This window comes from Salmo salar, unplaced genomic scaffold, assembly GCF_965601325.2.
Source record: "Salmo salar unplaced genomic scaffold, fSalSal1 ptg000257l, whole genome shotgun sequence".
NCBI classification, from domain to species: domain Eukaryota; kingdom Metazoa; phylum Chordata; class Actinopteri; order Salmoniformes; family Salmonidae; genus Salmo; species Salmo salar.
The window spans coordinates 1,170,733-1,185,601 of NW_027675339.1; the positions used below are offsets into that span (position 1 = coordinate 1,170,733).

At 41.1% G+C, this 14,869-nt stretch overlaps 1 long non-coding RNA gene across 1 annotated transcript in view; it reads left to right on the forward strand.

Annotated features, from left to right (window-relative positions):
- The window catches only part of LOC145867298 (uncharacterized), a 680,253-nt gene extending 666,002 nt beyond the window's left edge, over positions 1 to 14,251 (forward strand). The window contains exon 2 of the long non-coding RNA XR_014383296.1: positions 13,678 to 14,251. This is a non-coding gene — a long non-coding RNA (uncharacterized LOC145867298). The remainder of the gene's footprint in view (positions 1 to 13,677) is intronic.
- The last annotated feature ends 618 nt before the right edge of the window (positions 14,252 to 14,869 follow it).

A 14,869-nucleotide genomic window follows, 5' to 3' on the forward strand; every position in this document is an offset into this window, starting at 1 on the left:
TCATGAACTAGACCAGGTACTGTGTTACAGCTGCTCTCTCCTCCTCAATGTCATGAACTAGACCAGGTACTGTGTTACAGCTGCTCTCTCCTCCTCAATGCCATGAACTAGACCAGGTACTGTGTTACAGCTGCTCTCTCCTCCTCAATGCCATGAACTAGACCAGGTACTGTTACAGCTGCTCTCTCCTCCTCAATGTCATGAACTAGACCAGGTACTGTGTTACAGCTGCTCTCTCCTCCAAAGTGAAGGGGTCTGAATACTTCACGAATGCATTGTAAACCGCTGGCAGAGTTTTCTACCATTGGCAGTTTTGTACACAGTCATGTGATACGTGGCATAGAAAAGTCCAATCTTAGGAGAGTACATGGGAGGCACTATACTGTGTGTCTGCAGGTGTCTATCTGATCAAAACCACTGATACAGGAGCCCCTCCACCCTCTGGTGGGATGGATCATGTCTACAGAGAAACCTAGATTCAAATACTTAGATTTGTGTGTATTGGGTCTATGTTGTGAAATTGTTAGATATTACTTGTTAGATATTACTGCACTGTCGGAGCTAGAAACACAAGCATTTCACTACACCCACAATAACATCTGCTAAACATGTGTATGTGACCAATAAAATGTGATTTTGATTTGAAATAAACGTCCTATTTATCAAAGGTGCTTTTGGCTGGGGTCAAAATGACTCCAAAGGATTTGAATTTGTTAAAAGTCCATATTGATACAGAAACACTAAACCATGATTTAGATTTATTAAGAACAAGTTGATTGACAAAGTCATGAAAAATTGGTAGAATTTAATAAAATACATTTTGGCTATGATAAAAGATATGCCTCTGGGGTCAAAATGATCCATGTCAGAAGTATGGTTCAATGCAAATATGTAGTGGGTGTAAAGTTTGTATTAAATTCTCACTCATTAAAAACGAATCAATCAACACATGCTTCTCTTTGAACGACTTAATATAATATTAAACTTTTCTGAAATAAATGAAAAATAAACGTTTGGTTCCTCAACTGCGTTGCTTAGTACAGTCAGCAGATGGCGATGTGCGTCTTTTAGGTTCAGGCGATGCTGCCAGTGTGACGTATAATCTAGTGGACGGGACGCTCCTTCAACAACAACAGCTAGTCAGACACCTCGGTAGCTTTCTACCAAACATAGCTACAACATTCACGCTCTTTACACTGTTTTGGTGTATATCAGTCGCTGTGTATTAAACACACTTCTGTCGTATGTACTTGTTGGCCCATTTAATTATATATTTACGTTGTTTGTCAGCTAGCTGGTTTGCTAAGTTATCTTAGAACTAGGCTAGTCGCTAATGCTAGCTAGCTATTATCTCCGACCATGAGTTCACTAAGCTACTCTCCTGTTAAAGAAGAGGTCTGCTGGACGGAGAAAGAAGCTCTCGTCAAAGAGGAGGAGGAAGAGAAGGATGTTACAATACGAAAACAAGTAGAGGGTGAGGCTGTTAGCGTGAAAGAAGAAGAGAAAGACGTAACTGTGAAAGAAGAGAAAGAGGAGTATACAGTTTTTGGAGTGAAGAAGAGGAGGAAACTGGATATCTGGGCCCGGTTTCCCAAACGCATGTTAAGGCGTCCAATGGTTCTAACGATGAACGGGCCCTGATTAACACTAGTAAGTACTGTCTTAAATACAGAGGCACAAACTCTGCAGTTGTTGATCTGATGTTTGGTGTTAAAGGGGAAATCTGCAATTGCTACATCAATATTTTGACTTTTAAATTATTTATTTATAGCCATTGATTCTTGAAGAATATAACACATGAGCTTAGTTCAACTGTTGTACCCCATCAGATGCCTCATGTTTTAAATGTTTTTTATTTCATCTTTATTTAACCAGGTAGGCCAGTTGAGAACAAGTTCTCATTTACAACTACGACCTGGCCAAGATAAAGCAAAGCAGTGCGACACAAACAACAACACAGAGTTACACATGGAATAAACAAATGTACAGTTAATAACACAATAGAAAAAGTCTATATACAGTGTACAGTGTGTGCAAATGGCCTCATGAGCTTAGTTCAACTGTTGTACCCCATCAGAACCCCAAATAAGCTTTTTTTACTCCAATGTTTAGAAACAATGTAATCAACACTGTATAGCCTCAACATGGTTAAAACTATAATGTTGACATCATGGATGGTCAGTCCTTGAATCCATAGGTCTGTCTATGAATTTCAGAGTAGTTACATTTCTCCAGACCCATCATCATCATCTTATTACCAAAACAGTGGTGGAATGACAGCTTTGTTATTGTTTCAACTGCAGATGTGACTTGGCTTTTTGATGTGATGTGGCTTTTTTAAAGGGACAACCTAGGGTTTAAACACGTACAAAATGGCTGCCCATAGACTTGGTTTGGTAAACAGTTGAGGAATGGGGGCTGGAGAAATGTTACCATTCTCAAATTCATAGAAAAAGCTATTGTAGCAACCGTAACCCAAAACCTAGCGACATTAATAATAAAACATTTGATGTAATAAAATGTATCACTAGCCACTTTATATAATGTTTACATACTCTACATTACTCAGCTCATATGTATATACTGTACTCTATACCGGGGCGGCAGCCGAACGGTTGCAAGTTCGAATCCCCGAGCTGACAAGGTAAAAACTTGTCGTTCTGCCCCTGAACAAGGCACTTAACCAGGGTAGGCCGTCATTGAAAATAAGAATTTGTTCTTAACTGACTTGCCTAGTTAAATAAAGGTAAAAACAAATATTTAAACAAAAATTCCTGACACCACACTCCGAGGGCCCGTCGTTGTTGTTTGTAATCAAGCCACTGTAGTGTCATCTGCAAATTTGATGATTGAGTTGGAGGCATGCATGGCCACGCAGTCATGGGTGAACAGGGAGTACAGGAGAGGGCTGAGAACACACCCTTGTGGGGCCCCAGTGTTGAGGATCAGCGGGGTGGAGATGTTGTTTCCTACCCTCACCACCTGGGGGCGGCCTGTCAGGACGTTCTGTACCCAGTTGCACAGGGCGGGGTCGAGACCCAGGGTCTCGAGCTTAATGACGAGTTTGGAGGGTACTAGGGTGTTAAATGCAGATCTGTAGTCGATGAACAGCATTCTTACATAGGTATTCCTCTTGTCCAGATGGGTTAGGGCAGTGTGATTGCGTCGTCTGTGGACCTATTGGGGTGGTAAGCAAATTGGAGTGGGTCTAGGGTGTCAGGTAGGGTGGAGGTGATATGGTCCTTGACTAGTCTCTCAAAGCACTTCATGATGACGGAAGTGAGTGCTACGGGGCGATAGTCATTTAGCTCAGTTACCTTACCTTTCTTGGGAACAGGAACAATGGTGGCCCTCTTGAAGCATGTGGGAACAGCAGACTGTCATAAGGATGGATTGAATATGTCCGTATGCTCTGAGGACGCGGCTAAGGATGTCGTCTGGGCCGGCAGCCTTGCGAGCGTTAACACGTTTAAATGTTTTACTTACGTTGGCTGCAGTGAAGGAGAGCCCACAGGTTTTGGTAGCGGGCTGTGTCGGTGGCACTGTATTGTCCTCAAAGCGAGCAAAGAAGTTGTTTAGTTTGTCTGGGAACAAGACATCGTGGTCTGCGACGGGGCTGGTTTTCTTTTTGTAGTCCGTGATTGACTGTAGACCCTGCCACATACCTCTCGTGTCTGAGCCGTAAATTGCGACTCTACTTTGTCTCTATACTGACGCTTAGCTTGTTTGATTGCCTTCCGGAGGGAATAGCTACACTGTTTGTATTCGGTCATGTTTCCAGTTGCTTTGCCCTGATTAAAAGCAGTGGTTCGCGCTTTCAGTTTTGCGCGAATGCTGCCATCAACCCACAGTTTCTGGTTGGGGAAGGTTTTAATAGTCGCTGTAGGTACAACATCACCGATGCACTTGCTAATAAACTCGCTCACCGAATCAGCGTATTCATCAATGTTATTGTCCGACGCTATGCGGAACATATCCCAGTCCACGTGATCGAAGCAATCTTGAAGCGTGGACTCCGATTGGTCGGATCAGCGTTGAACAGACCTGAGCGTTTCCTGTTCTAGTTTCTGTCTATAGGCTGGGAGCAACAAAATTGAGTTATGGTCAGATTTTCCGAAAGGAGGGCGGGGGAGGGCTTTGTATGTGTCGCAGAAGTTAGAATAACAATGATCTAGGGTTTTTGCCAGCCATGGTTGCGCAATCGATATGCTGATAGAATTTGGGGAGCCTTGTTTTCAGATTAGCCCTGTTAAAATCCCCCAGCTACAATAAATGCAGCCTCAGGATATGTGGTTTCCAATTTACATAGAGTCCAATTAAGTTTTTTCAGGGCCGTCTATGTGTATGCTTGGGGCGGGATATACACGACTGTGATTATGATCGAAGAGAATTCTCTTGGTAGATAATGCGGTCGGCATTTGATTGTAAGGAATTCTAGGTCAAGTGACCAAAAGGACATGAGTTCCTGTATGTTGTTATGATCACACCACGTCTCGTTAATCATAAGGCATACACCCCCGCCCTTCTTCTTACCAGAGAGATGTTTGTTTCTGTCGGCGCGATGCGTGAAGAAACCAGGTGGCTGTACCGACTCTGATAACGTATCCCGAGTGAGCCATGTTTCCGTGAAACAAAGAACGTTACAATCTCTGATGTCTCTCTGGAAGGCAATCCTTGCTCGGATTTCGTCTACCTTGTTGTCAAGAGACTGGACATTGGCGAGTAGTAAACTCGGGAGCGGTGCGCGATGTGTCCGTCTACAGAGCCTGACCAGAAGACCGCTCCGTCTGCCCCTTCTGCGGCGCCGTTGTTTTGGGTCGTTTTTTGTTTTGGGTCGCCGGCATTAATAACTTATTTCTAGTTAACACTAATGTGAAAACAAGACAAAATATGACTTGTTGCTAACTTGTCTGTCTTTATTGTCAAATCATTTAACAGACGTCAATTGTTGTAGAACTTCATGGGTATGCTCTGGGCATCACCTTTTACCTCAAATAAACAGTGGATTTCCGCTGTTGTGGGCCTTTAACCATCTGTCTGACTTTGCCATTCACACAGGAGAGATATGGGACTATCGTGGATCCTCTGGGGAGCCTCAACAACATCATGACATCATGATGCTGAAGAGGCAGAGAAGAGTCTCTCCAGATCAGAACACCTCAAGAAACACCTGCAGAGACCCACAAGGAAGAGAACTCACTGCTGCTCTGACTGTGGGAAGAGATTCACCTCATCAGCAGGCATTACAATTCATCAGAGAAGCCACACAGTAGAGAAAGCTTATTGCTGTACTCAATGTGGGAAGAGTTTTGATACATCTAGCCATCTTATTGTACACCAAAGAACACACACAGGAGAGAAATCTTATAGCTGTGATGAATGTGGGAAGAGTTTTACTCCAGAGAACACACACAGGAGAGAAACCATATAGCTGTGATGAATGTGGGAAGAGTTTTACTCAATCAACCAGCCTGAAATTCCACCAGAGAACACGCACAGGAGAGAAATCTTTTAGCTGTGATCAATGTGGGAAGAGTTTTACTCATCGAAGCAGCCTGATATCACACCAGAGAATACACACAGGAGAGAAACCGTATATATGTGATGAGTGTGGGAAGAGTTTTACTTGCTTGCGCAATCTGACTCTTCACCAGAGAACACACACAGGAGAGAAACCCTATAGCTGTACTCAATGTGGGAAGAGTTTTGTTCAATCTGGCCAGCTGACGAGACACCAGAAAACACACACAGGAGAGAAATCTCATGGCTGTGACCAGAGATAATCTGATAAAAGATCTCTGATCAAATATCAGAAAATACATTAAGGAGTTGTTTCATGATATCAATGAATTAATGTCACAATGTAGAATGTTTTAACATTGTAGTAGGAATATTTTAATGATGTCACAATGTAGAACCCTAAACGTTTGTCCCCTGTTCTATTGATTTCAACATGATATGGATATTAGCCTCAGGGGGAAAATCCAGGCTCTGAAATGGAAGAGTTACTATTTATGTGATTTAACAAAAAGTGACTAACACAAAAAGAGTTGTTTTACATTTACCATGTTGGTGACCCACTGGAATCAAAATGCAACACTTCAAAATGTAGCTAGCTGTTTTCTACAAATTGTCCTCTAACCAGGGATGTACACATTACTCCCAGATTCCATGTGGATTTTGAGCTGTTAGTTTAACAGGACGTGCATCCTCATCTCCCTCCTCTCACACAATTGATTTCAACATGATATCGATGAGTGATGACATAAATGTTGTGTTCCTTTGTTTAGCGACCCCTAAATTTAAATGCATCACTCCAAAATGTAGCTGACTGTCTTCTGCAGGTTGTCTAACCAGTGAGGTGAAAGATATCTCCATTTCCATGTGTTTTTTTTTGTTGTGTTAGTTTCAACAGCACGTACAACCTGATTTCCCCCCTAATCGATATCAGTGATTTATTGCTAAACTGTTTCTGCATTTGTACTACTGATTTGGACACGTTTAAACTGTGACATTGGGGGATATCTCACCTAGCAAAATGTCGTTGAAAATAAGACTTTGCCCGACATACAATATAAGTTTGGTTTTAGTTGAAAGTGAAAGTTGAAAAGAAAACAATTTAATTTCAACATACTTGCAGCCTAAACACATAGTCACAGTACAATAATCAATTATATGAACAATCCTACATCACTCCAGTATTTATTTACAACATTCAAGTACTAATTGTCTTTATTCCACTACTGAAGTAGCAGGACTCAAACATTCAGCCTGACAAAAGATACATTTTATGCCTCACCATTAAGTGAATTATTGCTAATACATATTAACAAAGGGGTGTACATTTGGTTTTTATATTTCATGTTTAATATTCATGTAAGATTTAGTAATCATAATTATTTATGCAACCAACTGGCAATTTTTGGTACAATTTATATTGACATTGCTGCCCTGCTTTTAGAATATCAGGGTTCATTCTCAGATGTGCCAACCCAAATGTACTAGAGCATGACATTGGGGACTGGGCCCCGTTCCAACAACATGCCTATCTAGTGAACCCTGAAAAGAGAGATAAGCTCCGCAGTGAGGTGGAAAGTTACTATGGATATTGCAGGGGTTTCCTCTTGAAATCAGACATGTCTGTGGTGAGGACAACTTGGTTGCTGATTGTCTCAAGGGTGGGCAGTCAAAAAGATTTGTGTTTTGTCAGTGCATTACAATTTATTTTGACTGCACGTTTTTCCGTATTGGAGATGAGTTTTGTCTGGGTTCCAAGGGGATGAGAGTTCTAGAAGCTAGTGGTATTTAGAAAGACGAGAGTTCTAGAAGCTAGTGAGTTTTAGGAAGACGAGAGTTCTAGAAGCTAGTGAGTTTTAGGAAGATGAGAGTTCTAGAAGCTAGTGAGTTTTAGGATTCTATAGTAAGAAAAAGGATACAAAAATATTTTGATTGTATATTATTATTAAGAAATGTGTTTTTCTTGTTTTTAATTGTTGACACTTCTCGCTCGTTAGCACGTATAGCTCATTAGCACGTATAGCCCGTTAGCACGTTTAGCTCGTTAGCACGTCTAGCTCGTTAGCACGTCTAGCTCGTTAGCCCGTCTAGCTCGTTAGCCCGTCTAGCTCGTACTGATTGGTGTCACCTCGTTAGTCAGTATGTGTTACACCTGTGCTGGCTTGTCCATCTCGTTAGTGGGAAGGTGTTTCACCTGAGCTGGTCCAGGTTCTATTTAAGAGTGTCTGGCCCAGTGCTCCAGTTGTCTTGATACATGTGGAGAGTCAACACCTTTAGTTGCTCCACCTTTTTGGTTTGCTTCCTGTCTTTAAGTTTGGTGTGGGTTTTTCTTCTGTTTGCCTCTTCTTGGGCAGATTTAGTGGGTCTCATGGTGGGTGTCTTTTAGGTCCCAGTTGTTGTTACTAGTCAACTTTCAGTGGACACCCCCATAGTGTCTTTCAGAGCCCCTCCTAAAAAACAAGTTATATTTTGGGTTGGATGTTGCATCCAATTAATATTTTAATCAATGGATTTTCCTTAGAATGCTAATTCGTCTTTCAGTTGTTAATCTTATGTTTGTTGTGGTAAATATTTCTGTTTATTTTCATTGTTTTATTTTTTTCCTGTGAAGCATCCATGTCTGAAATGTGCTGTATAAATAAAGCTTGATTTGATTTGAACATATTGCAAAACTAATGAACCCAATGACTGACAATCAACAGACTCTTGTAAATACGTATCTTGGTCCATCTTATTATGAAAACAGTATAAATTCAGTATATCTCCCACTATGTCAAAATAGTGCTGGTATGTACGTTTAGTATCACTTTTCAACCAACCCAGTGCATTTGTTGAAGATAAATGTTTAATTCAACAATATGTCAAAGGATTCAACTACTGGAAACGGACACAAACAAATGGATCAACCAGATCAATCCCACTTTTCCAGCCTGCTGAAGGCGTGGTGGAGTGGTAAACACCACCCCCGGCTCTACCAGGGGCTTGAAGTGGTCTCCCACAGCTCTGCTTATGTCATGTTCTGTGGCCTTGCTGTTACATTTCTTGACTGTCCCTGCAACACAGAAACACATTTAGTCATATTATATAAAACACTCAAAGTAATGGATATGGAGCATCTATGGCCTCAGTTACACCTGGCACCTAAATGTGACTTCTGATCACTCCAAGCTGCATTAGGTTCAGATCTACCAGGATGGGCCTTTGACGCAGTCAGGCCACTGAATATCCATAAGCTATGTAAAGAGATGGGGTGAATGAGTGGGGAAAAGTACATTTGACACAAATGACCTTCATAATATCAAAGAACAAATGTGTGTCTGAGGGGAAATTAACTTCATACAGCCAAAAGGGGTGAGAAATTATACCAATATCAGTGGACAATTTGCACTAATGTAAATAAACATAGATGATGGAACATATTCCCTTTAGCTGACGTGATGAAACGCTAAGGGGACATAAATATTGACCATCTAAACCATGTGTGACCTCTCACCTCTCTGGCTGTAGAAGTGTTCTTCCTAACCAGTCCCCCAAAACAGCTCTCTGACTGAGCTCCACCCTCACTGGGTCTTCAGAGGAGAGGAAGGCTGAGGAGGGATGGAAGGATGAATGGATCAGTCAGTCAATAAAGTGTAGAGCTGCTGTCTATGCTGTCTGACAAATTCACTATTTTAGTAGTTCATTAAAGTAAATAAGGCTTTATGACTGCTGAATACCAACTATCAATCACTTAGATCATGTATTTTCAGGTAGAGATACATCCTTGGGACGTCCCTAGCCCGTTGAAGTTGACATTTAAAATGGTTAAGGTAGGGGGTTAAGGTTAGGGTTTAGAGTAGGGATGTCCCAAGGATCCCAGATAGCATTGACCATTGTGCATTATTCTGTCTCTTTTACATAGCAGGTGATGAGTTCTGACTTCTGAACTTGAAAATATTAAATATCCTCATTATGTGAAATTGAATGAAACAATAATGTATGTTGATGCTAATATGATGTACAATATTCCATTATGTTTCTATATGATAACAATAGAGTAATATATTTAATATGATGTACAATATTCCATGATGTTTCTATATGATAACAATACAGCAATATATTTAATATGATGTACAATATTCCATGATGTTTCTATATGATAACAATAGATTAATATATTTAATATGTCATATATTTTTGACCAGTTTCACTAATTCATTTTAATTAACTTAATCATTATGACACAGCCCTCACTATTGTCATTGGTTACACTAATTGCACTGTTTGTCAACATAACCTGGTTCAAGTATTCATGACATCACCCTGAGGAAGGCACAGTGATGCTGAAACGTTGGTAAATACCCATTCAATTGCTGGGAGTTTAAACATGGAGTGTGCGACTTTATTTATTTTGATAGTTTATAGTTTATTCGCCGTTAGTCAACACCTCCTCACAAACTATTTTTCTGGGTGTGCGCCAGCTCATGTTTTTTAACCTGTTATGGGTAGGGGGCAGTATTTACACGGCCAGATAAAAAACGTCCCTGATTTAATCTGGTTATTACTACTGCCCAGAAACTAGAATATGCATATAATTATTGGCTTTGGATAGAAAACACCCTAAAGTTTCTAAAACTGTTTGAATGGTGTCTGTGAGTATAACAGAACTCATATGGCAGGCAAAAACCTGAGAAGATTCTGTACAGGAAGTGCCCTCTCTGACCATTCCTTGGGCTTCTTGACTCTCTTTATTGCAAACTTAGGATCTTTGCTGTAACGTGACACTTCCTACGGCTCCCATAGGCTCTCAGAACTCGGGAAAAAGCTGAATGATGTCTTTGCAGCCCCTGGCTGAAAAACATTAGCGCCTTTGGTAAGTGGTCTATCAGAGGACAATGAGACTGAGGCGCGTGCACGAGGTGACCCCATGTTTTTATTTTCTCTGTCTTTGAACTAAAACACGGTTTCCCGGTCGGAATATTATCGCTTTTTTACGAGAAAAATGGCATAAAAATTGATTTTAAACAGCGGTTGACATGCTTCGAAGTACGGTAATGGAATATTTAGAAATGTTTTGTCACGAAACGCGTCGGGCGCGTCACCCTTATTTACCCTTCGGATAGTGTCTTGAACGCACAAACAAAACAGAGGATATTTGAACATAACTATGGATTATTTTGAACCAAACAAACATTTGTTATTGAAGTAGAAGTCCTGGGAGTGCATTCTGACGAAGAACAGCAAAGGTAATAACATTTTTCTTATAGTAAATCTGACTTTGGTGAGGGCTAAACTTGGTGGGTGTCTAAATAGCTAGCCCTGTGATGCTGGGCTATCTACTCAGAATATTGCATAATGTGCTTTCACCGAAAAGCTATTTTAAAATCGGACATAGCGAGTGCATAAAGGAGTTCTGTATCTATAATTATTAAAATAATTGTTATGTTTTTTGTGAACGTTTATCGTGAGTAATTTAGTAAATTGTTAGTAAATTCGCCGGAAGTTTGCGGGGGGTATGCTAGTTCTGAACGTCACATGCTAATGTAAAAAGCTGTTTTTTGATATAAATATGAACTTGATTGAACAAAACATGCATGTATTGTATAACATAATGTCCTAGGGTTGTCATCTGATGAAGATCATCAAAGGTGAGTGCTGCATTTAGCTGTCTTCTGGGTTTTGGTGACATTATATGCTGGCTTGAAAAATGGGTGTCTGATTATTTCTGGCTTGGTACTCTGCTGACATAATCTAATGTTTTGCTTTCGTTGTAAAGCCTTTTTGAAATCGGACAGTGTGGTTAGATTAACGAGAGTCTTGTCTTTAAATGGCTGTAAAATAGTCATATGTTTGAGAAATTGAAGTAATAGGATTTTTAACGTTTTGAAAATCGCGCCACAGGCTTGCAGTGGCTGTTACGTAGGTGGGACGAATTCGTCCCGCCTAGCCTAGAGAGGTTAAAAATCCTATTACTTCAATTTCTCAAACATATGACTATTTTACAGCTATTTAACCTGTTATGGTCTAGGGGGCAGTATTGACACGGCTGGATAAAAAACATACCCGATTTAATCTGGTTACCACTCCTACCCAGTAACTAGAATATGCATATACTTATTACATATGGATAGAAAACACCCTAAAGTTTCTAAAACTATTTGAATGGTGTCTGTGAGTATAACAGAACTCAAATGGCAGGTCAAAACCTGAGAGATTCCTTTACAGGAAGTGGCCTGTCTGACCATTTCTGGAACTTCTTAACGTGACACTTCCTACGTCGTCCATAGGCGCTCAGAGCCCGGGAAAAACCTGAATGTCGTCATCCCAGCCCCAGGCTGAAACACATTATCGCCTTTCTCAAGTGGCCGATCAAGGGACTCTGGGCTTAGGCGCGTGACCTGACCGCCCCCGTCTTTGTGATTTTTTTCCTCTGTTTGCCGAAAAGGAGATTCCCGGTCGGAATATTATCGCTTTTCTACGAGAAAAATGGCATAAAAATGGATTTTAAACAGCGGTTGACATGCTTCGAAGTACGGTAATGGAATATTTAGAATTTTTTTGTCACGAATTGCGCCATGCGCGCGACCCTTCTTTACCATTTCGGATAGTGTCTGGAACGCACGAACAAAACAGCGCTATTCGGATATAACGATGGATTATTTTGGACCAAACCAACATTTGTTATTGAAGTAGCAGTCCTGGGAGTGCATTCTGACGAAGACAACAAAAGGTAATCAAACTTTTATAATAGTAAACCTGATATTGGTGAGTGCTAAACTTGCCGGGTGTCTAAATAGCTAGCCCGTGATGCCTGGGCTGTGTACTTAGAATATTGCAAAATGTGCTTTCACCAAAAAGCTATTTTAAAATCGGACATATCGAGTGCATAGAGGAGGTCTGTATCTATAATTCTTAAAATAATTGTTATGCTTTTAGGATTGTTCTTATTTTCCTCAATTAAGTTGGAAAAATAGGATGATCGAGCAACAGTGAGGGCTCTTCGATACTGCACAGTACTGTCTTTCCAAGCTAGTCGGAAGACTTCCAGTTTGGTGTGGCGCCATTTCCGTTCCAATTTTCTGGAAGCTTGCTTCAGAGCTTGTGTATTTTCTATATACCAGGGAGCTAGTTTCTTATGACAGATGTTTTTAATTTTTAGGGGTGCAACTGCATCTAGGGTATTGCGCAAGGTTAAATTGAGTTCCTTGGTTTGGTGGTTAACTGATTTTTGTCCTCTGACGTCCTTGGGTAGGCAGAGGGAGTCTGGAAGGGCATCAAGGAATCTTTGGGTTGTCTGAGAATTTATAGCACGACTTTTAATGCTCCTTGGTTGGGGTCTGAGCAGATTATTTGTTGCAATTGCAAACGCAATAAAATGGTGGTCCGATAATCCAGGATTATAAGGAAAAACATTAAGATCCACAACATTTATTCCATGGGACAAAACTAGGTCCAGAGTATGACTGTGGCAGTGAGTAGGTCCAGAGACATGTTGGACAAAACCCACTGAGTCGATGATGGCTCCAAAAGCCCTTTGGAGTGGGTCTGTGGACTTTTCCATGTGAATGTTAAAGTCACCAAAAATGAGAATATTATCTGCTATGACTACAAGATCCGATAGGAATTCAGGGAACTCAGTGAGGAACACTGCATATGGCCCGGGAGGCCTGTAAACAGTAGCTATAAAAAGTGAGTGAGTAGGCTACATAGATTTCATGACTAGAAGCTCAAAAGACGAAAACGTCATTGTTTTTCTTTGGAAATTGAAATTTGCTATCGTAAATGTTAGCAACACCTCCGCCTTTGCCGGATGCACGGGGGGTATGGTCACTAGTGTAACCAGGGGTGAGGCCTCATTTAACACAGTAAATTCATCAGGCTTAAGCCATGTTTCAGTCAGGCCAATCACATCAAGATTATGATCAGTGATTAGTTCATTGACTATAACTGCCTTGGAAGTGAGGGATCTAACATTAAGTAACCCAATTTTGAGATGTGAGGTATCACAATCTCTTTCAATAATGGCAGGAATGGAGGAGGTCTTTATACTAGTGAGATTGCTAAAGCGAACACCGCCATCTTTAATTTTGCCCAACCTAGATCGAGGCACAGACATGGTCTCTGTTACGGATACAAGTGTGTATCCTGTGTTTCTTTTCTCTCCTTCTCCCCTCACAGGTGACAATCATCAGTCCCCAATCAGAAGACACCTGTTCCTTTTCCCTCAACCAATCACAGTCCCTTTCCCTTGGTTTAAAAACCCAGTCAGTTGTTTTCTCCCCAGCTCATTTTTATCTCGCGAGCTCATTATCTCGCTAGCTCATTCTCACTCTGTGATCAAACTTTGTGCTCATTCGCTCTTGTGTCCAATCTCTATCTCCCTGTGTCTCTCTCTCTCTCTCTCTGTATTGATCTCTTTTGTTTTTGCAAACTACATGTCACATTTGTCCGGTAATCCTGTGAGTATTGTTTTGTTATTTGACTGTTTGTTTGTTTGGTGGGAAAAGGGGGTACCAAGACAAGTCGCCCATGGGCATACATTACCCGTAGGAATACTGTGTCTAAGTACCCTAGTTAGAACTGGGCGGACCACCCACTGTATTTTTGGTTAGTTAGCTAGCTGTTGTTGAAATAGGCTAGTCTAGCTTAGGGGTGGTTTTGGATTATTGTTTCGTTGCTTGGGTCCAGCTCAGCCCCTTTTCCCACACCCCTTTACCGTGTGTTTAAAATAAACCTTTTGAGTTTGACGGTAGATTTCAGTTGTCTGTGGTTTTTGGTTCTCACTGTTACATGTCACGATTATAATTTGCATGATTTATGTTACGGGTCTCGTATCCATCCCCCCTAGACCGCTGGGCCAAAGGGGTTCGTAACATAAGTGGGAGCTCATCCGGGATCTGTCATTACTGACGCCCATACCGCTCATGCAGATTGTTATTGTGTGGTTAGTCAGTGTTGAGCGTCATAAGCATTAGTGTTTGCTATTTGTTGGCTCTTGTGTTTGGTAGTAGTTCAAGATGGCTACTTTTGAGTTTAAATCCTTTTTGGATAACCCTTTGTGGGAGGTGTTTAATAAATGTCGTAAAATTGATTTAATGACCTTGGCAGAACATTATTCATTGTCTATTTCTCACAATTTAGTTAAGGCGGAGGTTAAGACACTAGTGTTAAATGTATTGTTGAAAGAGCAGGTGCTTGTGTTACCGCTGCCTGAGCCTACTACCCCTGTAGGGGATGTTGCTGCTCCTGTAAGCCCGTCGGTGTCTGAGACCGAAGGCGAGGCTAAAGCTCCAGCTACATTGCCCCGTTTTGATCCACTCTCCCCACTGTCAACTGGTGATGCCAGAAGGGATGTCCGTTCTATACAGTT